We start from the raw sequence: 24416 nt of genomic DNA on the forward strand, positions 1-24416 counted from the left end.
AGGGCTCGAACCCGTGTCCCCTGCATTGGTAGGCGGATTCTTAACCACTGCGCCACCAGGGAAACCCAAAATATGAATATTTGAAACAGCTCTGTAGGTTCTGGGTATGGAGAGCTCCGACAAGTACCCTCAGATCCTGCCTCATTCCCCACCGCCATCCCGAGGGACCTCAGAGGCAGGAAACAGGGGTCTCTGGCTTAGTTACAGACGCTACAATTTTGGGTGGCACCACTGAAAGAATTAAAAGACTCAACACGACACTAAACCATTCAACCATAATCACAAGGCACACCCAGCTGCAATAAAATAATGCTTCCTGGGGTTTCCACGGCATCTGCAGCTAAGCCACTTCGCCCTGGGTCACCCCCCCAAGAGTCACCCTCCAACACCGACCGCATTGCTGGCCCTACCCGGCTGTCTCAAGTGCTTGGGGGCAAACTTCCCACAATTGCCAACCTAGCCATCCTTCTTTGGCCCCAGCTTCATGTTTCACTGCCTGCTACTCAGAGCAAGTTTTACTCCACTCACACCAGGCTAGAAGACCTACTTATTCTGTGGTAGCAAAAGTACATTTTATGCCTTGATCAAAATTTGGTGGCACACTTCTGAAGAGACTCGAGGCCCACCAGTGAGCTGTGGGCGTGCCAGTGGCAAATCACCACCTGGGAACAAGGTTTGAGAACCACTGATGGAGAGGCTATCACTAAGGCACCCTGAGAGGGTTTTATCTGTTTACTGTCGATTATATTCCACACGGGGCTTACATAGGCTGCCGTGAGAAAAGAAGCACAAGGAAGGGAAGCCAAGAGGGGAGCCACAGTTCCCAAGAGAGGGGATCCACTTTGTTTTCTCAGATGAAACAGCTGACTATGCAGAGATAGATTAGGGAATGCCACGTTAAGCAAGATTATTAGGAAAAACTAGCACCCACTGATCAAATCAGTCATCTGTCATCAGGACAATGTCTCCCAGCTTGTATTTCATAGGGGTTGCGTGGTATTTGTCTCCACTCTGGCGATGAGGATCACCTCGACACAGTAAGTTCATCACCTGCGGCACCTTAGAAAAAAGAAAACCCACCCACGACTTGTGTCAAAGCCAAAAATATTTCCAGACACCAAAGACCATTTTTTTTTTTTTTTTTTTTTTTTGCGGTACGCGGGACTCTCACTGTTGTGGCCTCACCAGTTGTGGAGCACAGGCTCAGCAGCCATGGCTCACGGGCCTAGCCGCTCCGCGGCATGTGGGATCTTCCCAGACCGGGGCACAAACCCGCGTCCCCTGCATCGGCAGGCAGACTCTCATCCACTGCACCACCAGGGAAGCCCCCAAAGACCATTTTTAAAAAAAAGCTTGCAAAGGGATTTCTTCTCACTGATTTCCTACTCTAAGACTCTCCCAATATTATTGAGATGAGGGAGCAGAACAGGCATTAACTTCAGGTGACAGATGAGGAAACTGAGGCAGAGGTAGGCTAAGCACCCTTCCAAAGGTCACACTGCTGATCAGTGGAGACCCACGTCTGCACACAATGAGACTTTGGAGGGAGATACAATCCAACCCACTACTTCACAGAGGAGCCACCTTTCATCCAGAAAGAGCGGGTGATTGGCGAAGGCTGACTCTCCGGGGTTGGCACAAGACCAAGTGTACCTGAGCCACCGGAAAGGTGAGCCTCTCGCCCTGTGAGAATAAGGTAGGAGGTGAGGACAGGCCTTTTTCTCCTCCTCAATGTCTCCAAAGCTGGACTGTCCGAAATGGTTTTCACTAGCCATATGCAGCTGTAAAAATTTGAATTTTAATTAATTAAAATTAAATAAAGCAAAAAAAAATACAACTCCTCAGTTTCACTAGTTACATTTCAAGTGCTCAGGAGCCACACGTGGCCGGTGGCTACCATCCTGGACAGACTGAACATTTCCACCCTGCAGAAAGTCCTACTGCAGAGAGCTGCTCTAAAGACATACTTATGACAGATGTGTAGCTGGGTAGACCAGGCAGCTGGACCTGGAACCAAGAGTCCCGGGGGGTGCCACCAATTAGTTCTACAAACTCAGGCCAATCTCTGGCCCTCAGTTTCCTCATTTGTAAAAAGCAGGAGTTGGGCTCCATGATCACCACGGCCCATTTCCACTGTAACCTTCCTTAATTCTGTACCTAAAACTCCCGAGGGTAGGCTCCTAACTCTCCCCACTCTTCTTTCCTAGGACCTCCTGGCTGACCCTTTATCAAATTAGAGCAAGAGAACAATGCACCTGGACTTAATTATTTCCTGTAGAAGCACAGTCACTGAATGAGAATTAAATAACATCCTTCTAATTACTTCAAGGGTTAACAGGAGAAATGGCCACAAGAACAGTCTCTCCAAATGTTCCCCAGGAATAACTGCTGAAGATCCTCAGGAATCTATCTCCAGTGTCCCTCAGGACCTACATGACAAATCTGTGGGCGTTTGGGGGCCAGAAAACAAGCATATTTCTCCAGAAAACTCCAGAAAACATTTCATTTCACCACAGAATGAAAACTACATTGTTCACTCTGACCTGGGGGAAGCTGGTGGCGAGGTACTGGTTTCTCAGAGGAACAGATGATTGGGGCCCTTCCGCCCAGCACCTGGATCAATGACGTCTCTCGCACAGAGCTCCTGACAGCTTCCGGCTGTCGCTCTGCCCCACTGACTGTACAGGTTCAACAGAGGTCGCATCTAACACTTTTTGAAAGTACAGCTGGAATTACAACACGTTTGAAAAATAAATAGCTTAATGCTCCTCCCACTATACGATATTGTAGAAATATAAATTTGGCGTACTGTGAGAATTAAAAACATGGACTTCAAATCATCGGGCTGAACAGAATTACCTATTCTGGCAGAATTCTCAAAAGGCTGGCCTGGGAGAACTTTAACATCCTCCTCCCTACCACTGTCTCCATCAGACCTTCCGACTAGATTAATTAAACTCCAATTAATTAAAAGAACAATGGCAAACATTTACTGGGTGTCTAGTTTACTCAGTGTCAGGCACAGTTCTATGCACTTTATATATATTAACTTACTTACGCCTCACAATAACCCCAGGAAGAAGGTGCAATATCATCTCCATCTTCCAGGAGAGGAAACTGAGGCATTGAAAGGGAAAGTAACTTGTTTAAGGTCACACAGTAACAAGTGGCAGAGCTGGGATTAGTCTCTGCCAGTCAGGCTCCTCCTCTCTGCCACTGCAGGAACCCTTTTTTCAATATGGACAGTAAACACTGTCTCACTTTATAAAGTATAAATTTTAAAACGTCTTTAGAAAACATTACAAAAACATGCAAAGTAAAAAAAAAAAATCGTTCTTGTTTAGCAAACACAACTTCCAGATTTGTCCCCTCATACCCCTTGTAGCCTGCCAGCCCTGAGCCTTTCCTGTTTAGAAATTCTGGAGAACGCCAACACTTTAATTCTGTCACTTTTCCAACATTTACTCTAAACTTCCTCTGCATTGTCTTCTGGTGAAATAACCAAAACGCATGCATTCAATGCAATCGTCAACCAAAAACCTATTAACAATGCCATATTTAACAAGGGCAAGTCACAGATAATAAAAAGACAATTGAGCTGAGAACTGATAATTCCAGTCTTTGCAGCTGTCATGAGCCAGTTTAAAAACAAATTCATATGAGTGATTGCTGGGCTCTTTATAAACATGGTACCTGCCAGGAAGCAGTTCCACTTTCTCTTCTCTGGACTTTCTGTCCTCCCATAGATGCTGACTCCGTTAAGCCTCAGGTTTTACAATGCTTTTATGCGCTTTTATGTTTTATATGCTTCTCAGGACAATCTTCTGTGGACGATAAAAGAAAAGCCTCTGAAAGGTACTAGAAAATTAATACCTAAGGAAGGAGTTAAGTGCGTTTTTTGTTGTTGCTTTTTTTTTTTAGTACCAGAGATCAGCACGGTATAGTCTAATAGAAACAGGTTTGAATTCTGGCTTTGTTCCTCATGAGCTGTGCAGCCTTGGACAAATTACTGAACCTCTCTGAGTTGTAGTTTCCTCTTCCGTAAAGTGAACGAATTATACTTCCTTTATAAGGCTGTAACACTTGGTCAAAAGCAGGCACACAAGAAGGTTACTTCCCTCTCCTTCTCATCGTCAAAGCTGTAAAAAGTGAAGTTAGTTTCAAAACCAAGTAGCACTCCTGAGATTCCATTTCTCATTTTAATTTGGCACGTGACCATAAAAGTTCCCGAGGGACTCTCACTTTCAGATGCTTCTGGAAAGCATTACCATACGGAAGGCTTCTAGCTCTCAAGGGGGAATGGGGAAATCTATGGGGAATGGACATTCAATCCAAAAAAACCTCTCTCTCAAAATGAAATTGTATTTGTATCCAGCGAAACAAACCCACAAATCATTTCTATGATGTGAATTTTACAGGTCACCTTCCCTCACAATTTCTCCTTTACTAAATCCCTGATAAAAATAAAATATGCTACTGGACATAAAACAGAACGAACATTGATCATTAAAGCCATTTCTAGTCAAAAGTCAAGAGCCTGCAATATACTCCTCAAAAACACTAAATTGGGGCTTCCCTGGTGGCACAGTGGTTGAGAGTCCACCTGCCGATCCAGGGGACACGGGTTCGTGCCCCGGTCCGGGAAGATCCCACATGCCACGGAGCAGCTGGGCCCGTGAGCCACGGCTGCTGAGCTTGCACGTCCAGAACCTGTGCTCCGCAACGGGAGAGGCCACAACAGTGAGAGGCCCGCGTACCGTGAAAAAAAACAAAACAAAACACTAAATTGTTCCTAGGCTCCACGTGACTAACCTGGCCATGAGTAACACATGTTGAACATGGCTCATGAGTAACATGAGTTGAGCGGATTCCCTTTCTCCAGAAAACTATCCACGGGGTGGTGTGATTTGCCACAGAGAGAGAGGCCTGGACCGAGAGCCCTCTTGCACCCAGAGTTGCCGTGCTCTTCCACTGTGGGTGACTATGTCCAAATGGGAACGGTGACATTGTCCCTTCAAGGACACTCCTTTTTGTTTTCACCTAACAGGATACACCAATAATTTGTTCATAAGTGGGAAGAGCTGGATTAGACAGCTCAAGGGTAGAGCTCAGTGTGTTTCAAGGAAGGGGCTCTGCGAGCTGATGCGGAGAGAGGATTTATCGCCAAGGCTGCTCCCACACCCCATAATTAGATGAGGAAATGAGCCAGAAGCCGTAAGACTCACTGGTGGCCCAGTCACGGCTTCTCCTCGCGTCAATCATCCGCGCTGCAGAGAACCAGCCTTACCTAGGGCATCAAGAAGGCCACCCTCGGGGCACCCCTCCCAACACTTCACTGTGCACTTGGGGCCACCTGGGAGCTTTACAGGAATGGCCACCCTTGGGCTCCATGCCCGCGGGGCTGACTTCACAGGTCTGGGTGCAGCCAGGGCTCTCTGATTGTCAAAAATCACTCTCCAGCTGATCCCAATATGCAGACAAGTCTGCAAACCACGACCCTGGGCTCTTCTGCTTTCCAGGCTACCTGAGCCACTAGATCCTATTCCCTTTGAGAATTCTTTTCCTTTTTTTTTTAATGAAAGAATAAAAAAGAAATGTACGAAGTCATAAATTTTAAACTTTTCTCAAGAAAGTTTGAGGTCAGAGTCCTCGCTGTGAATTCACCACTCTGCCCTGCCTCCATAACAAAGACTACAACCCAATCGAAGTGATCAGAGCACAGAACATATTCCTCAGCAGTGTGTAAAGGGTGCCCCTTTCATAGAGGGTGTGAAGGGAGATGCATCAGGATGTTTCTGGAGGGAAAAAGAAGCCTAAGAAAGCTTCACTGTCTTTGGATATCCTTACAAGAGTTTTCCCAACTCTCCAACCTCTTGACTCCACTGGGCTCCCCCTCCTTGACTCATCCCTGTAGCCTTGTTACAAATCACTCACTCTTAGACAAGGCCCTCCCTCTCTCCTCCATTCTCCAGCAGCCTCCTGCCTGCCACAGGCTGCCTCTGTCCCCCACCTCCACCCCAGGTTTCCAGGTGGACGCTCACTGCCAAGGGTGTGACCCATAAATACCATTGGGGCAGCAGTGAGCGAGATGGGTGGGGAGAGAGGGTGTGTCTAGAGGTCTCTCCAGGCCTGGTTCCTGCCTACTCAGCCATCCTGATACACGTGAGACCAGGTGATAGGAGCTTCTGAGTCTGGCCAGCAGCCAGACATACCTCCAGCTCACAGGGTGGATTTGACAAGGCAGCACAAAACAGGAAAACAAGAGACATAAGGTTCTAATCTCACCTCTGCCCTTCACTAGCTCCCTGACCTTAGGCAAGTAACAGAAACTTTAGAAAGAGCCTCCATTTCCCCATCTGCAAAGCGGAAACTAATGTTTGCCCAGTGTTTTAGTCCATTCAGGCTGCTATAACAAAAATGCCATACACTGGGTGTCTTAAACAACAAACATTTATTTCTTACAGTTCTGGAGGCTGAAAGTCCAAGATCAAGTTTCCAGTAGATTCAGTGTCTGGTGAGAGCCTACTTCCAGGTTCACAGATGGCCATCCTCTCACTGTGTCCCCATATGGCGGAAGGGGCAAGGCAGCTCTCTGGGGCTTCTTCTGTAAGTGCAGAAATCCTATTCATGAGGGCTCCACACTCATGACCTAATTACCACCCAAAGGCCCCTCCTCCTAATATCCTCACACTGTGGGGATTAGGATTTCAACCTATGAATTTTGGGAGGACATAAACATTCAGTCCATAACAACCAGACTCTTCACAAAGCTTTTTGACAAGAAGTGCTCAAATTTAAATACAATATAAATTCTCTAAGTATTCATTGAGTCTTCTACGAGTTGAACGTTGTCTGCCACTGGCAATAGACAGAGGAAAAAATGTCACTGGCTTCAAGAGGTACAGTACATTCTGGAGGGGAGGAAGAGATATGCAGGTAAGACTACACAATTCAATGTAATAATCAGTGTGCTGGTTGAAAAGCCTGCCATGGGAAACCCAAACAAGGGAAAATTTAAATATGTCCCCGACATAGGGGTAGGAAGGGTAGGGGAATAAAGGTAACCGCAAGAGCAATAACATCTAACATTTATGGAGCTGAATATGTCAGGCTCGGTTCTAAACACATTATGTATATAATAATTTCAGGCGAGCCTCAAAACAGTCTTGTGAGGTAGACTGGTATTGTTATCCCCATTTTACAGATGAGGAATCTGAAGTTCAGAGAGTGCTATGGTTTGAATGTGTCTCCTCAAAATTCAAGTCGAAATCCTAAACCCAATGTAATAGTATTTGGGGGTGGGGCCTTGGAAGGTGATTAGGTCATGAGGGTGAAGTCTTCATAAATGGGCTTGGTGCCCTTATAAAAGAGACCCCATACAAGTGATATAATATTCTCTAGTTCCATCCATTTTGCTGCAAATGGCAATATTTTATTCTTTTTTATGGCTGAGTAATACTCCCGTGTGTGTGTGTGTGTGTGTGTGTGTGTGTACATTACACCTTCTTAAGCCAATCATCACAATACTGTAAATCTATACTTCAATAAAAATTAAATAGACCCCACACAGTGAGAAGACTGCTGTCTATGAACCCAGAAGTAGGCTCTCATCAGACACTGAACTTGAAGGTGTCTTGATCTTGGACTTTCCAGCCTCCAGAACTCTGAGAAATAAATTTCCATCATGTATAAGCCACTCAGTCTATGGTATTTTGTTATAGCAGCCTGACAGACGGAGAGTCAGTCATTCAAAGTCACATGACTAGTGAGTGGTAGATCTGGGCTTTGGGCCTGGGCTTGACCTCAGGACCTGGATCTTCAGTTTTTGATGACACTTCCTCCATTGTACCTGTGAAACCATATCCCAGCTCCCAAGTCATTGCCCGGCCAAGGGAAAGTCAGACACACCTTCCTCTGTACTTCACACTTCTTTATTAACACAGCTCTCTAACCCTCCCATCCTATTATCATTGTTTTTGTGTCTGCTCACACGTATCCCGCCCCCCCATTAGTTTGGTGGTCCTTAAGGGCAGGAGCAGAATGCATCAAGTGCCTCATAAACAGTTGGTATTTAATAAATGTTTTCTTAATGGGTGAAAGAAAGAACAAAATTATTCTAGGTTTCAAAACACAGGCAAAAACTCACTGGGTAGTCGGAGGGAAACTTCCTCAAAGTAGAGGCAGTGTCTTACTCACTCTTATATCCCCAGAACCTAGCACTTATAGGTGCTGTGTAAATGTGTAATAAACTCTGGGCAGAGGAAACAGTGTGAAGAAATCCAGAGAGATCTAAGGCTACACGGTGAATATGGGTAACATGGCCAGGATGAATCAACTAGCTGGGATGTGTGGGAACTGGGAAGTGCTTTTCAAACTATCCTTGGTGAAAGATCAGCTTTTCAGTTTTATTTCTAATTCACCATGGACCAATACTTTTATAAGATGCAATAAAAAGAACGGATAGAAAAATGAAATATAAAATGCAAGCCAAATTTTTCATTAGATTCAAGAGATGTAAAACTTGCTATGAAAATGTCTAAATGTGTTCGCTCCATGTGGGTACTTACCTAGTGTCTGATCATTAGCGAAGAGTCTGTCCGCAGAGCAAGCTCTGTGTGGCACTGAGAGGGTGGGAGGATGAGGTGCAGAGCAGTAGGGAAGGTGAGCTACAGTTGTGATATCAAGGACTGTGGGTTAATAATGTTCATGGAGGGCTTTAGGCACTGTCCTAAGTGCTCCATGCATATAAGTCATTTAAATTCCACAACCTATCTGTGAGGTTGGTGCTATTATTACACCCATTTTAGAGATGGGGACACTGAGGCACAAGGCAACTAAATAACTTCCAAGATTCCAGAGCATGTAAGAAGCACAGGCAGCCTTGAACCTGTACAGTGTGAACCCTTAACCACTAGCCTGTGATGCCTCTGGGGAGCTACCAGACAGGAAGTGACACATTCAAACCCATGTTTTAGAAAAATCACCCTGGCGGCAGTGTGCAGGGGAAAGGTCAGTTAGGAAGCCACGGCGACAATCTGGATGAGAGGCAGTGGGGGTAGAGCACACCAGGCATGTGGACTAGTTTGGAAGTGGACGTGGCAGGCTATGGTGGAGGTCAGGGGTATCTGAGCTGGAGGGAGGGGAAGAGGAGGAAGGGGTTTCGGAGGACTCAGGGGTCCAGAGCTTGGCATCCTGGGTGGATAGAGATGTCTACAGACTTAAAGAAGGCAGGAAGAAAAGCAGGCTTTGAGGGCAAGATGATGAGGTTGGTTTTCAAGAATGTCTACCTGTTGGGCTTCCCTGGTGGCGCAGTGGTTGAGAGTCCGCCTGCCAATGCAGGGGACACGGGTTTGTGACCCGGTCCAGGAGGATCCCACATGCCATGAAGCAGCTGGGCCCGTGAGCCATGGCCGCTGAGCCTGCCCGTCCGGAGCCTGTGCTCCGCAACGGGAGAGGCCACAACAGTGAGAGGCCCGTGTACCGCAAAACAAACAAACAAACAAAAACAACAACAACAAAAAGAATGTCTACCTGAATTTGAAGAGCCTAAGATAATCTGCAGTTGTGTCTTGGGAAAATTCTGCAGCCTGCAATCTTAGAGTAGTTTACTGCATTCAGGTAGCTACTATTTTTACTCCAGTTCTGCTAAACCACTCTCCTCCTCTTCTCCCTTCCCCTTTGCCCCAGTTACACTTAAAATAGTTTAAAAAGCAGAAATTCCCCAATGCTAACTCTCCTCCCTTTGAAAGCCACACACAGTATATAAAAGTGTTCTGGTCACCAATTCCAATTTGTGGCAGAGGCTTCCACACTACCAAGCAATTCTTGACACCAGCTGAGTGTCCTACAGTTCAACTCAATTCTGACATATCTATCTGGAGATAGCATCGGATTCCACAGCTTAAGGGCTCAGAGCGGCTCACAGAACTTAGAGAAACTTACTAGATCACTAGGTTTATTATAAAAGGATATGACTCAGGAAGAGCCAGATGGAAGAGATGCAGAGGGCAAGGTGCAGGGAAAGGGCACGGAGCTTCCATGCCCTCTTGGAGAGGACCACTTTTCCCATCCTCCACTTGTTCATTAACCGGAAGCTTTCCTAACCCTGTCCTTTTGAGTTTTTATGGAGGCCTCATTACATAGCTACGACTGATTACATCACTGGCCATGGGTGACTGATTCAACCTTCAGCCCCTCTCCCTGCCCTGGAGGTCTGAGGGGTGGGATCAAAAGTTCCACCCTTCTAATCACATGGTTGAGTCCCAGGAAAACAGCCCCTATCCTTAGGTGTGGTCCCAAAGTCACCTCAATAACAGAACAAAAGACACCTTTATCGCTCTCATCATTTGGGAAATTCCAAACGTTTCAGGAGTTTTGTGACAGGAACTATACAAAGATCATATATATATTTCTCATTGTAAATCACAATATTGTTCACAGCTGTATCCTCACAGAGTAGGTAACTGATAAATACCTGTTGCATGAAAAAAGATCATTTCTGTGTTTACTGAAAACTGAAAAAAAGGATGAAGAGAGAGGAACTTTCTCCTTGATAAGCTAAACAGTTAATAGCAAAGAAATATCTGAGTACAAGAGAGACACATCTCAGGGCAATGCCTCTTCCCCTGTGTTCCTTTCCCTTCCAGGAGGCCACCGCCTCCAGCCCACACACCTGGTGGACACCAGGACAGGTAATATGGTGTCACAAAGAGCACTGACTGCTGAGCCAGCAGACCTGGATTCAAAGCAAGATGCCACCACCACTTACTACTGCTGAGCTCCTAAGCAGTATTCAACCTCCCCGAACCTGCTTCCCCACCTGTAAATGGAGCCAGTACTGCCTACTTCAGAGGGCTACTGCAAGGCCTGAGAAAGTGTGTAAAGGTCCTAGCACATGTCGGCACACAGATGTCACTCAAGGAGTAACTATCACCATCACTGTCATCAAATTAGCTGCCGCACACTACACTTTCTCAATTAGTGTCAAGTGCATCTAACTGGGAGAGTAACTTCAACTGAAGTTAAAGGTGAAGGGTATTATATAAGCACTATGATCATACCATTAATTATAATAATAATAGTTAACGCCTGAGCACTTACTATTGACACCCTGAATGCTTTACATACCTTAGTAGCTCTTTAATTTTTAAACCAAAGATAGTATTTAATCAATTCTAAGAAACATATTCTGCTCACATTTTAACATCCCTGATACTAGGATGACTGTAGTAGTCAGGGCGCCCCAAAGATGTCCCTGCCCTAATCCCTGAAATCTATGAATATGTTATGTTACACAGCAGAAAGGACTTTGCAGATGTAAGTAAGGGAGAGTAGGCTGGAATATCCAGGTGGGCCCAATTGAAGCAAATGAGCCCTAAAAGCAGAGAACTCTCTCTGGCTGGAAGCAGAGGGATGGAGGAGAGGGGGCCTCAAAGAGATTCCAGGCATGAGAAGGATTCATCATCTGAGATGTAGGGTCCAAGTGCAAGGACCCAGGAGAGGTCTCTGAGAGCTGAGGGTGGTCCCCCGCTGACAGCCATCAACAAGACAAGAACCTCAATCCTACAACTGCAAGGAACTGGATTCTACCAACAACCTGAACGACCCTGCAAATGGATTCTTCCCAGAACCTCCCAATAAGATTTTGGACTTGTAAAACCCAGAGCAGAGAAACCAGCTAAAACCGTGATGACTTTTGATGTCAGAATTGTGAGATAATACATGTGTGTTGCTTTAAGTGGCTAAATTTGTGGTAATCTGTTGTGGCAGCCATAGAAAACCAATACATTCTTGGGATTAATGGGAGCTACAGTTGAATTGGCAGCAATTTCTTTTTTTTCTTAGTGGCTCACAGAATAACGGCACATCTCATAATTGATGGCACCTTAGATTTGTTGAAACATGGTGTCATTACCTTTATTTTGCAATGGGAAAGCAGAGGCTCTTCGAGGTCAGGTGACTTGCCCAGGTGAATCAGACTGCAAGCCTGAGCTCTTAAACCATCATGCACACCGTCAGAGGGTGCACAAGGGCTGGAGCATCCTGCCCAAAGGCCAAGGAATGGCTAACGTGACCCCCAGCCCAGGCCCCTGTCTAACATGGGATCACTAACATGGTTGACCACAAAGATCCAGCCAGGTCCAGAAGGCAGCTACCCTCAGCAGCATTCATTTATCCATTGATGGAGCACTCCAAGGTGCTAGATACCCTTCTAGGTCCTGGGCTAGAACAACAGACCAAGAGCCTGTTCTTACAGAGCTGAGACTATAGTGCAGGAGCTCAACACTACAGCGACAGGAGCACTGGAAGGAAAACAAAGCATCTAGAGAGCTGAAAACCCAACTTCACAAGGTAATAATCCACACATTTTGTAGCTCAAAAGAGAGCGCTGGGGGTGGAAGATCATAGCGTCCTCTCTAGAGATTTCATGGGCCTCTGCTAAACGTGGGAACTCTGAGAAGGAGAATTTGTTGTGGTGCTAGGGTTTTCTTGGTTTTGCTTTTTTTGTTTTGTTTTTTTTTCTCTTTTTTTTGATGGAGATGGAGGCTAACTTTATACAGGACAGCCTCATTTGAATTTCTAAAAGCAAAAAATAAAGAAATAAGCCACACACAGTCATCTTTTCCCTCAACCAAAATTTCTCTTTCGGTGGATTTCATTTTTAAAAAGATGAAAATTAATTTTATATTAAAAAAGCATCCAAAGAGCTGACTGAAAGAGCACCTCAAAAAGCAAGGGCTTCCCTGGTGGCACAGTGGTTGAGAGTCCGCCTGCCGATGCAGGGGACAAGGGTTCGTGCCCCAGTCCAGGAAGATCCCACATGCCACGGAGTGGCTGGGCCCGTGAGCCATGGCCACTGAGCCTGCGCGTCCGGAGCCTGTGCTCCACAACGGGAGAGGCCACAACAGTGAGAGGCCTGCGTACCGCAAAAAAAAAAAAAAAAAAAAAAAAAAAAGAGAGAGAGATGACTGTGGAACTCCAACCCTGCACCCTTCGTCGAATCCTGAACTCTGGCCAGTCTCTTTACCTTGTACTTTTACTTACCTCTTTTCTTTCACCCTGGAAATAAGAGTAGACAGCTCTCTGATGGTTAAATCAAAGGGCGAACAAGAGCCCTATTCAGCAGGTCAGCAGGTATGCACACAAAAGAATGTGGCGTGTATGACCTTTCAGGAGATGCATATGAAAGGAAAAATATAGATTTCTTAGAAGATTTTGCAGGAAATGCCATTGGAATTTATATATTCTCAATCTCTCTTGTTTTTGTTTGAGAGGGAGAAATTCTAGACTAGAAGGTCAGCTTCATAATGGTTTTGGAGAAGCCGCAGTTTAATGATACCATTAGCCGAAAACTATTTATAAATCAGACATTAGCAACTGGCATAAAACCCTACTTTCCACTTCTCTCGAATCTGCACTGACAATTTGGCAGCCCACTCTACCCTTGGGCCCGAAAGAGCTATCACATTCTTAAGTCTGTATTTTAGAGATTTTGACAGTGGTGTAGGCAAGAGGCTTAGCTTCAGGAGGAAAGGTCGATAAACGCCCACGGGGGGATCGGCAGGCCTGGACTGCCCACAGGAGAAGATGTACAAACGGCCCCAATCCTCTCACTCACTCACAATTCGCAAAATTTAACCAACCCTAATTACCATTTCTCATCAATGAGATTAGCAAAAATAAAAAGAGCTGACACCCTCCGTGCCGGTGGGGCTATGGGGAGACAGGCCATCGGATAGCTGCTGAGCAGAGGGCAAATGAGCCAACCCTTCCCAAGGGGCTGACAGGGCCCTGCGAGTCAGCAGTCCCGCTCCCGGGAATCAATCCTCTAGGTCCACCCGCACAAAAGCAAGATGACACCTTTATTTGTTGCAGCGCTGTGGGTAATAGCGAAAGACTGGGAACAATTCAAAGGTCCAGCCATAGGGGACTGGTCGAATAAACCATGCTACATCTACACAATGGAAAACGAGCGTGCAGATAGAGAGAGATCTCCAGGACAGACTGCTAATTTTATTTATTTTTTTTTTTTATTTTTTATTTTTTTTGCGGTATGCGGGCCTCTCACTGTTGTGGCCTCCCCCGTTGCGGAGCACAGGCTCCGGATGCGCAGGCCCAGCGGCCATGGCTCACGGGCCCAGCCGCTCCGCGGCATATGGGATCCTCCCAGACCGGGGCACGAACCCGTATCCCCTGCATCGGCAGGCGGACTCTCAACCACTGCGCCACCAGGGAGGCCCAGACTGCTAATTTTAAAAAGCAAGACACAGAACAGTATATATACCACTTTTTGTGAAAGAAGGGGGAAGCATTAAATACACACACACACGCACACACATGCACACTCTCATTTGCTTGTATTTACAAGTTGCAGCCTGTAGAGAATGTGGAAAAGGCTTGGACGGGAGCAAGATTTCTCAGTGTTTACCTTTTTATATGGGGGTAAACCATATAAATACATTACCAATTTTTTTAAAATGGAGAGATTGTATAAACCATTTTTCACAGGAGTGTGAAGAATAGGACAATCCCAGCTTGAAGAAACAAAGCTGAGGAGGCTTCTGGGAAACCTGGGTTGAGGCAGGTGAATTCTCACGTTGGCATCAGTAAATCAGAGGAACCTGGATCCAGAGCTCAGGAGGCGTGCATGGAGAGGGGGTCTCTGCCCTGTGTGGTATTCACCTGCTGGGTGTGGGTGTCCCTGAGCCCCTTGACATTTATTACAGCAGGAGGAAATCAGAGAACTGGAGGTGAATTGGAGGCAAAGGCAGAAACACGAGGATTCCCTCCCAGGCAGCATGCCAGGCGCATTTATTTGCTTTCTGGACTTGGACAGTAATGGCTGAAGCATGCTGCTCATCAAATATTTATGTCAAAAAAGAGGGCAAAGCATGTGCCGGAATATTCTGCTTAATTCAACAGAGAGATATTCCTGAAAAGTTGAGAATCCTGGAATTTTGTAAAATCAAATCATACCATAAATGTAACAGGTAAGTTTGCTCTCTCAAGAAACTCTGTGAGGGACTTCCTTGGTGGCGCAGTGGTTAAGAATCCGCCTGCCAAGGCAGGGGATGTGGGCTCGATCCCAGGTCCAGGAAGATCCCACATGCCACGGAGCAACTAAGCCCATGTGCCACAACTACTGAGCCTGAGCTCTAGAGCCCGCGAGGCGCAACTACTGAGCCCGTGTGCTGCAACTACTGAAGCCCACGTGCCTAGAGCCCGTGCTCTACAACAAGAGAAGCCTGCGCACCGCAATGAAGAGTAGCCCCTGCTCGCCACAACTAGAGAAAGCCCGCGCGCAGCAGCAAAGACCCAACGCAGCCAAAATAAAGAACGAAAAGAAATTCTGTGGGAAATCCTTATTAGGAATTGTTATCTCCTGCTATTCCTGTTTTGGGAATCTGAGTTTGCCTGAAGAAAGCTGCATTTAACCAGGCTAAATGCGAAAGGCGTTCACGTTTCTGCACCTTTGGGCATTTTTCACAAGGTGCGGCCCCTCCATAAAACAGCAGAAGGCCAAGGTCCTAAGTGCAAGCCAGCACCTCTATGCACAGAACCACTGTCTTAGCAGTTTGACCCACTAAACATGGCTGATCCTACCTGCTGTGCGGATTGCCCCTCAGGAGGGGAGCCAAGAGGAGGTTAATTCTGAGGGTCTGCTTTCTAAAGGATCAACTTAAAAGAGAGGCATGCAAGCAGCAGCTGGCACTGCAAGGGACACAGACAAGCCCCTTCCTCAGTTGTCAGTGGCTTTAGCAACAAGGCTCCCCACTTCTTACCCTAAACTAGAAAAGTCTTTCTACACAAGAAGCAGCCACTCATAGGTAAATTCCAAAGGCTCCTGCAGCCAGTGTCCTTTGCATCCTGTCCCCAAGAGGAGGGCCCACAGCTGGTCAATAAACACCATGGATCCCTTTGTCCATTCCCAGGAGGCACCACTGCAGGAGCCCCGCAGGTACCAGGCAATGCTGAGCACGTTTGTTGGTGCTGGACTCAGAGTAAAAAACGCCAACGACCCCTCAAGTGCTGGGCTTTACCTGCCCCTTAGGAAATGATGAACTAAAGAGGAAGAAGCCTGTCACAGGGAACACGCACCACTGAATGTGCCTTTCCTAGTAGATACCATCAATTTTACCTTTTTGATTAAAAAGAACACTGGCTCATCCACTTCACTCGCACACACTACAGAGACTGTGGTTTTATTCCTTCATTCCACTGGCATTTATTAAGTACCTACTACGTGCCAGACTCAGCCGGCTCATGTCATTTTGAGGGTTATTGTGGCTGAAGGTGCTGGGAGAGGCAGGGCTGCTGCTGCCAGATTGTGCCTTTGTGTGACTTACGAAAAGGCCAGCCCTCCAAGTGCACCCAGCCTTGCAGGCTTGACGGAGTCAGAATGAAGTGCCCCCTCCTCCTGGCAGAGGCAGTTCTAACCCAGGACACATAGTTTTTGGAGAGATTTGAGCCCCACTTAACTTCCTTGGCCAGCTAGTCTTGTGCAGTGAACAATCTGTACAAGAGTTCAGAGCAACCCTGTCAAGAAGTCACAATCCAACTCTTCTGCTTCTTGGCCAGACATTCAACCTTCCCCTGACAACTTGTCTGAGCAGCCAATCATGACCTTACACACCCACATGAAGCCTCATGGTCTAATGTGCAGCTCATGGTCTAACACTGCAAAAAGTTTGGGTAGTTTAGGTACAGGACAGGCACCAAGTCTGCTGGCTTCAACACTTTTCCAATTTGCCTGAGGTTCTGGTTGAATAAACCTGGTGTGATGGTTTCATATCAGTAAAGTCCTCACTACGCCTCGATAAAGTCCAAGCAGCTTTTGGATTTTGATTCCTCTCTCCATCCTTAGATTTGTTTAGCTCACACCGAGAGCTAAACTGCAATCATTTGTCTCTGAAAAGCAGGCAAACTGAGGTTACTGCAAGCTTGGGATCTTGGTCAAAGGGCTCCAGTGTAGGGGGGCTAAAGGTTTAATGTCCAGTGGTCAGGGACATCTTGGCTGGTAGCATCTGTAGCTAAGTAAAAGCCTGATTATTCTACATGGGTAAAGTGAAGATTCCACCCCCATGGGCTCATGTGGGTTTGCACACAGCCATTGGGGATGAAGGCAATGCTCTCTATGTGGCACGCAAGCGCGGCGATGACCACTGATTCAGAGCCCACCCGGGGAGCATTTGTGATGACACCAACCCAAGTTAAGTCAGAACTTATGCTCCTCTTCTCAGTCAACCAAGGGGATCCTATGTCAGTTACGTGACACTGACTGCAAGAGGAATGGTAGTCTATTCTGTAAGAAAGCAAGTGGAATATAAGACCTCCGGACCCTCTGGCCCCAAAGTCACCTGCTTACAATCAATGAATGTGAAAAATTACAAAAGATTCTTAGCAACTGATTCACCAAAGCAGACCTAAAAGGAAATCTTCTTTGAGCTACTAATTCTCCAGCAGAGTTGAAAATATCAGAAGTCTTTTAACAGTCTACAACACCCTGGTTTTTATTATGCAGTAATCCTCCAAAATGCAGACCCATTAAGAGAAGACAAAAACCCCCCCTTGTCAGGGGATGGCAACCAGACACTCCCACCTGAGCACTTTTATGACACCCAATAAAGCCTGACACAATAAACCAGACATTTAAGTGACACTAGAAATGATTTTCAAGAGAGTCGGCACTAAATGGAATAATCCACCTAGAAGTAACCTTCAGTCAAATCACCTCCACCCTCTGCCCTGGGTCCAAAGCGTGGGGCTCACCGCTCTTCCCTTTATTCCTGAGAGAGAAGCGGGGAGACAGGACCTGTCAGTGGGAGCTGGCTCTAGAGCAGGACTCAGCTGGTGCCCCCATCTCCGCTCAAGGCCCTCTTGGGGAATCCAGGCATGGAAGAGACCGACTCTACGGATCCCTTCAGGCCTGTTGGGTCTCTGAGGCAATTCTGGAAGCTTCGACTTCTATGGCTGCAGAGGGCAAGGAGCCCAATGAGCCCAATGGCAAGGCACTGGTAATACTCCTCAGGACGGTCATCTCACCCCCAAGAGGAGCCCTCTCTTCCTGTTTCTCTTGGTTTGAGTTACAGCTTCTAAACGAAACGTCCTCCATAAGGAAGCACTTTTAGCTGGAAGCACCTCCACTGCAGCTCCTGGCAGAGCTCTTAGTGCACAGTATATGGAGTCAGAACAACTCCGGGTCACATCCTCGTCTTGCTGCTTAGGGAGCCTCAGCTTTGTCACCTGGGCTGCTGTGAGGACTGGGCAAGATCATAAATGTAAAGGGGTTAGACTGGGGCCTAGGATGTAGAACAGCTCCATAAATGGAGTCGCACAACTGTGCTGAAGGTGTATTTTTTTACCTATTGAACTCTCCCATTAAACTAATGGCAGGTATGTCTTCTTTGTGACTGTCTTAGAGGCCTCTGACACGCGTGCTGTATACACACAGCTCCTCGATGCAGGGCTGGGACAGGAGGGATCTGGGAAGTGACAGTTTCCATAAAGTCAAGGTTGGTGAACTGCGTCTGCAGGCAAACCCAAATTTCAAACATCTCTTAATTAGGTACACCTGCAAACTTCAAAAGGGCCTCTCTTTTACTGCTAAATAGTTCTCACATGTAACTCAAAGAACTTCGATTGCTATGCAAGCTGGTGTTTTTTCTAAAACAAAACCAAAATCCTTCTATTTGTAGCTAATAAACCAGGTTTTACTGAGTAATTGTTACACAAATGGATCATCTTTTATTTTCTATACATGCTCATTGGCAAAAATATGGGGAGAAGCGCCACAATTCCACCATCCATTTGTCTGTACTTTCTTTTCTATGCATAAATTTTTTCTAATTAGTTGTTAGTGTAATAATGCACTGTAACTGGGCACACCACCCTTCCCCTACTTAACCTATCCTAAGGTGGACTTCATGGATTATCGATTTTTTTTTCAAGTTTCTAATAAGAAAGGAAAATGGGACTGAGATCTAGGAGAATTAATTTGTTGAACAAATTAACACTGCACTCCATTTCATGTTTAAAAGACACAATGAGAATTGCCTGATTGTATTCTCTTGCTTCTTAAGCACTGCTTGACAGGACTATATAAATTACTGAGCCTTTTTAGATTTGGGGGAAACATTAAAATTTCATATAGTTGTTTTCCTGTTACAAAAATAATGTATGCTCATAACATTTAGAAAATTTCAGTAAGTAATAATTTAACGTTAATATTGTTGAGCATAGACTATGTGTCAGGCACTGTTCTAAATGCTTTAGAGAGATTAACTCATTTATCCCTCCCTTATCCCTCCCAACACCTCACTGAAGCACAGAGGTATTAAGTAACTTGCCCACACGCTACAAACCTAGAAGCATGAGCCTGGAATCCATCACTATGCTATGATGTTCTAAGAGAGAAAAGAATCAATAAGTTATTCAATCGAGTCCTCCGCTGCTTCAGAGTATAATGTCATAGGCAAGAAATGATTCATAATAATACTGTACCCTTTACAGTTATTTAAAAATATTATAAGCATGATCTGAGTCCCTGTGGAACAATTAGTAAACGAGAAGTCGTCTGTGGCACAAGCCACGATTCCAATTGGCCCAATCCTATGCACCTGACATGAGTTAAGAAAACAACAGACACTTAAAAGGGTTTGTTTTCAAGATGGAAGCATTTTTTAAATTTTGCAAATGAGTCAATGACATGATGAGTAGATTCCCTGAATTAACGGAACACCCAGTCTCACAAAAGTTTACCATCAGTCACAACGCTTTTACAAAACGTTTATGAAATGCCGCTAGTCCTTTCCTAAACACTTTTTTTTTTTTTTTTTTTTTTTTTTTGCGGTACGCGGGCCTCTCACTGTTGTGGCCTCTCCCATTGTGGAGCACAGGCTCCGGACGCGCAGGCTCAGCGGCCATGCTCACGGGCCCAGCCGCTCCACAGCATGTGGGATCTTCCCGGACCGGAGCACGAACCCGTGTCGCCTGCATCGGCAGGAGGACTCTCAACCACTGCGCCACCAGGGAAGCCCCTAAACACTTTTTTTTAAATTATTTATTTATTTATTTTTGGGTCTCCGTTGCTGCGCGCGGGCTTTCTCTAGTTGCGGCGAGCTGGGGCTACTTTTCGTTGCCGTGCACGGGCTTCTCATTGAGGTGGCTTCCCTTGTTGAGGCGCACGGGCTCCAGGCAGCGGCTTCAGTAGTTGTGGCACGGGATCCAGAGCGCAGGCTCAGTAGTTGTGGCACACGGACTTAGTTGCTCTGCGGCATGTGGGATCTTTCTGGACCAGGGCTCGAACCCATGTCTCCTGCATTGGCAGGCGGGTTCTTAACCACTGCACCACCAGGGAAGTCCCCCTAAACACTTCTTGAGGCTTATCTGTTAGCACTGGACATCAGTACGTGAAAAATAACTGTATACTCCAGGTCACATTTTTTTCATACTTTAAAAATCATACTAGGTAAAAGACAAATATTTCTGTTTCTGTTTAATGTCCTACCCAGGGCTAATAAGCATGACTATTTTAAATATAAATTCTCTTCAAAGTTAAAATATGAGTAATGAAATGATTGCCTGGCTCTAAAAATATTATATGACTGTAACTTCACACTAAAAGCACATTAAAACTGTTACTCCAGTAATCATAATTATTCATACCACTGTAGTAGAAACATGACACACATATGTAAACAAATATTTTAGATATTTTAGACAGATAGATGGATAGACATCTTGCTCTATATATCTATAAAACCAGGTAACTTCTTTGGAATTTAACTGCTCTAGCATTCCAGAAGCTTTATCTATCTACCTATCTACCTACCTCCCAATCTATCTACCTACTATCTATCCATCTATCTATAAAATCAGGTACCTTCTTTACCTGATTTATTTGCTCTATCTAGTGTTTCCAGAAGGTTCAAACTGCCATCTTTTAATTTATCCAATAGCCGGCTGCTGGTCAGTAGATAAAATACCTAATAATTCTGAACATTATCTGTGTATTAGGTGCAAAATGTTTTCCAAAGACTGTTTCATATACTTTCATAAAAATTCTCAAGACAGAGACCATTATCATCCTCATTTTACAAATCAGACTGAAAACAGTTAAATAACTAATATTCCCATCCACATCTGTCACACCAAAACCATACCTCAAACCACTGTTAAGCTGCTTCTCTTCCAAATCAGACTCCAGAAAAATTTGACTTCCACAACTTGCCTCCCTAAATTAAGCTTAAGCTGACATATAAAACTTAAAAAAAAAACCCAATAAAAATCCAACACAATAAATGACATAATTCTAAATTTGAAATTTTCTTCTCTCAGAAAGAGGTAAACAAAACTAATCTGATATTAGCTAGCCATTTCTTCAAGTGTTTCGACTAAGCAGCTTTTTGCTGTCACAACATGACGACCACCCATGTCCTTCAACAAATGACAACGTAAGCCCGACACCGCAAATCTCATTGTTAGAGAGCGAGGCTTTCAAATGAGGCTGGAGCTTGTGACATTGAAAATTTTTATAGTATTAATCTTTCCGGTTTCTTGTGAAACACAGATCCACATTTTTATGTATTTCTACACAAATCTAAATGCTGTCCAGATTCAACACCTTCCTGAATTACCTGGGTTAAAAACAGTAAAAATACAACTGCATTTTTTTTTATAAGGCCTAAAGACGCAGCCCTTAGATTGTTCAGCATTTTTTGGACTTAAACCAGGGTTTTATGGTGTTAGTTTACCGTTAGAGAAGGCAAAGAAACTGAACGGTTGATCCCAAAGTCCTTTTATCACTGAAGTCTCTGTAAAACGTTTGATTACTTTAAAAAATGATGTGCGAATCATGTTTGTTTATTTAAAACAGGTCTTGCTGACACATATACTTTGTTTTTTGTTTTTTTTAAAGAATCAAAACAGCTCCTTACTTGAATGTGACTGTTTTGGCAACAGTTAAATGCAACCCCGTCATTCTAGCGCTGCCGGCCTTCCTGGTTCTCCTAGGTGAGGGCCGCCATCCTGCGATAATTTACACGCAGGGCTGAGAAGCACCAGCAATGGTGCAGTGTGGGGACTAGCACTTTCAAAACAAAGCCAAACTCGGCTTTTAAAGTAGAGAACACACAGACACAGTCCCTACCTCTGACAAGGTCCAAAAGATTCCTTATAGACAGTCTACTCAGACGAAGCTACAACAGCCCCAGGAAATATAAAGTGTCCACAAAGACAGCAGGGGGGCGGGGAAGGAAACGACTGATGGGAAGGAAGCTAATCATGTGAAGTTTGCCCAACTCCACAAGGTCTAATACATTCCGGTTTGTTTCCACTCAAAGCAGCCATTAAACGTGCCCTGACACGTGGGCGCGGGGGACCTCCCTTCTCGCCGGTTTTTGGCCATTTCCTTCTCTGTGCACTTGTTTGTATACAACCTCGCCCGGACAGGGGTGACCACAAGATGACAGGCCGCGGCAGTTCCTTCACTCAGATTTCTAGTTGCCCAAAGTTTCACTCCACGGCGGGGTTTTAACGAGAATCACGGGGTCCTTTTCGAAAGTTATGAATGGTTTAAGTCAAGTTTACAAGACACAAACAGAAGGCGAGGGACAAGTGAGTGTCGGGCGACTTCAGTGACAGCGTTTTAAAATTAGCTTTAATTGATATGCCCTAGTTAAAATTTTAAAAAAAGTCACTCTGATCCACGCAATAAGTGTCGGGGCAGTACTTTGTAAAAAATCACGCAAGACTCACGTCTGAGTCTTGACCTCCTCATACCATCCGCAAAGTCTCCGGGCCACTCACTCACTGCTCAGGGGTCCCTCGCGGGATGTGTGATCTGAGTCCTCGCTGTGACCCGCTATTTCCCCGCCAGACCCCCAGCGCCGAGCGGGTTCCAGGTCTGCGCACACGCCGCCTAGTCCCCAGAAAGAACGGAAGAAAGTAGGGAAGAGGGGCGTGGCGCCCCGGTCTCCCCCAGTTGTCCGCCCTCCTCCCGAACCTGGCACCACCGCAAGCACGAGCGAGGAACGCCGGAGCCTCCCAGCCCCAACCCGGTGCGGGGCGCACGGCCGCGGGCAGACCAGGAAGCAAGCGAGCGAGCTGGGAGACCTCTCCTCCCACTCCCGCCCTCGTCCCGGGGGCCGCGTCCCCAGCCTTGGCCCCGCAGGGCCCCTGGCTTCCTGCGCCCTCCGACCGCCGCCCGTCGAGGGCGAGAGCGCCTTCTGCCTCCGGGTCTCGGCGTCCCTTTCCCTCCCTCCCCCATCCCGGTCTCCGGCGCCCAGTGCCCCGACCAGTCCCCGCCCTCCGGGACACTCTTTCCTCCTTCCTTCCTTCCTCCGTTCCCTCCCTCCATCTCGCTTCCCAGCACCGGGAACTCGGAGGCGGCTCCCGAACTGGCCAGCCGACGCCCCGCGCTGCGCCCCTGTTCCCTCGGGGACCGGACCCGCCACCTGCGCCCGCCGCTCGGTGCTCACTCGCCTGCCGGTGCACTGCCCCTGCCGTCACCGCCGCTGCCGGGGACTCTGTCTCTAAGGGCTCCTGGAGACGACTCCGACCTCTCCTCCTGCTGCTCCTCCGGGCGGGCGCCGGCTCCGCCTCGCTCGGGTAGGCGGGGCGGACAGCCCGACGGGCGGGGCGGCGGCAGCCTCGGACTCCTTCCTCCCGGCCCGGCCCTCCTCCCTCCTGCCCAGACGCCCTGGCTGTTCCCTGGTTCGGCCGCCGAACCCGTGTCAGGTCTGGGCCGGCAGGGGGGAAAAGTCGGGAGCGTTGAAGTCCTGCAAACGTCTGGCCGCCTTGGCCACCCCCAGTTTCCCTTCCCCGACTTCCCCGTAGCCTTGGAAGTTCAAGGATTCTCGGGCCGCCCCACTTCACAGCCCTCCACCGGGTCGCTCTGATTCCTGAGAAGTTTCCTTGGCGTGCGAACGCTCGAACGCTCGAACGCTCGGCAACCCTTAAGCCAGCCGTCCCTTAGGCCGCCAATATGCACGCCGCCAACCCCCTACACAAAAGTTAGGCTCTGCTCCAGGAATTTCTTAAGAAAACAGTCACAGTAAAATTTAAAGGGCCCTGGGGCCACAGAGAGACTTTGCTTTCCAGAAAATGGAGCTATAACTGCGGATTGTTGAATTTTTAGTACATCCACTCATCATGCGCTTCCTCTCCATCTCTCGCCCTGAGATTTGTGTTTCCGAACGCCCAGTACCTGGTAGAGTTCTGCTTAATGAATGGATTCAGGGTGGGGTAGTTTGAAAAGCCACTTCTGTTTCCACAGACTTCTGACTGTTCGTATATACAGCCATTCAACGCACACTCATTGAGCACCTGATGTGTGCCAAGCATTGCAATAATGGTGATTGGAGAGACACAAAGATGAGTCAGACGGGGGACTCACCCTCAAAAAGTCCAGAAAGAGT

The 24416-nt window shown here is 46.6% G+C and overlaps 1 protein-coding gene across 7 annotated transcripts in view; it reads right to left on the reverse strand.

Annotated features, from left to right (window-relative positions):
* GNG12 (G protein subunit gamma 12) overlaps window positions 1–23598 on the reverse strand; it is a 126425-nt gene extending 102827 nt beyond the window's left edge. Inside the window, exon 1 of one of the 7 annotated variants that reach the window (XM_082611951.1) lies at window positions 23482–23598. The gene's annotated coding sequence lies outside the window, so the exon portion shown is untranslated. Of the gene's footprint in view, window positions 1–3693; window positions 3806–22755; window positions 22901–23453 lie in introns of those variants that run through there. The other 6 variants (XM_082611946.1, XM_082611950.1, XM_082611956.1 and 3 more) reach the window with 6 other exon arrangements.
* Window positions 23599–24416: the final 818 nt, after the last annotated feature.

Source organism: Mesoplodon mirus (genome assembly GCF_964341445.2).
Source record: "Mesoplodon mirus genome assembly, chromosome: 3".
NCBI lineage: Eukaryota > Metazoa > Chordata > Mammalia > Artiodactyla > Ziphiidae > Mesoplodon > Mesoplodon mirus.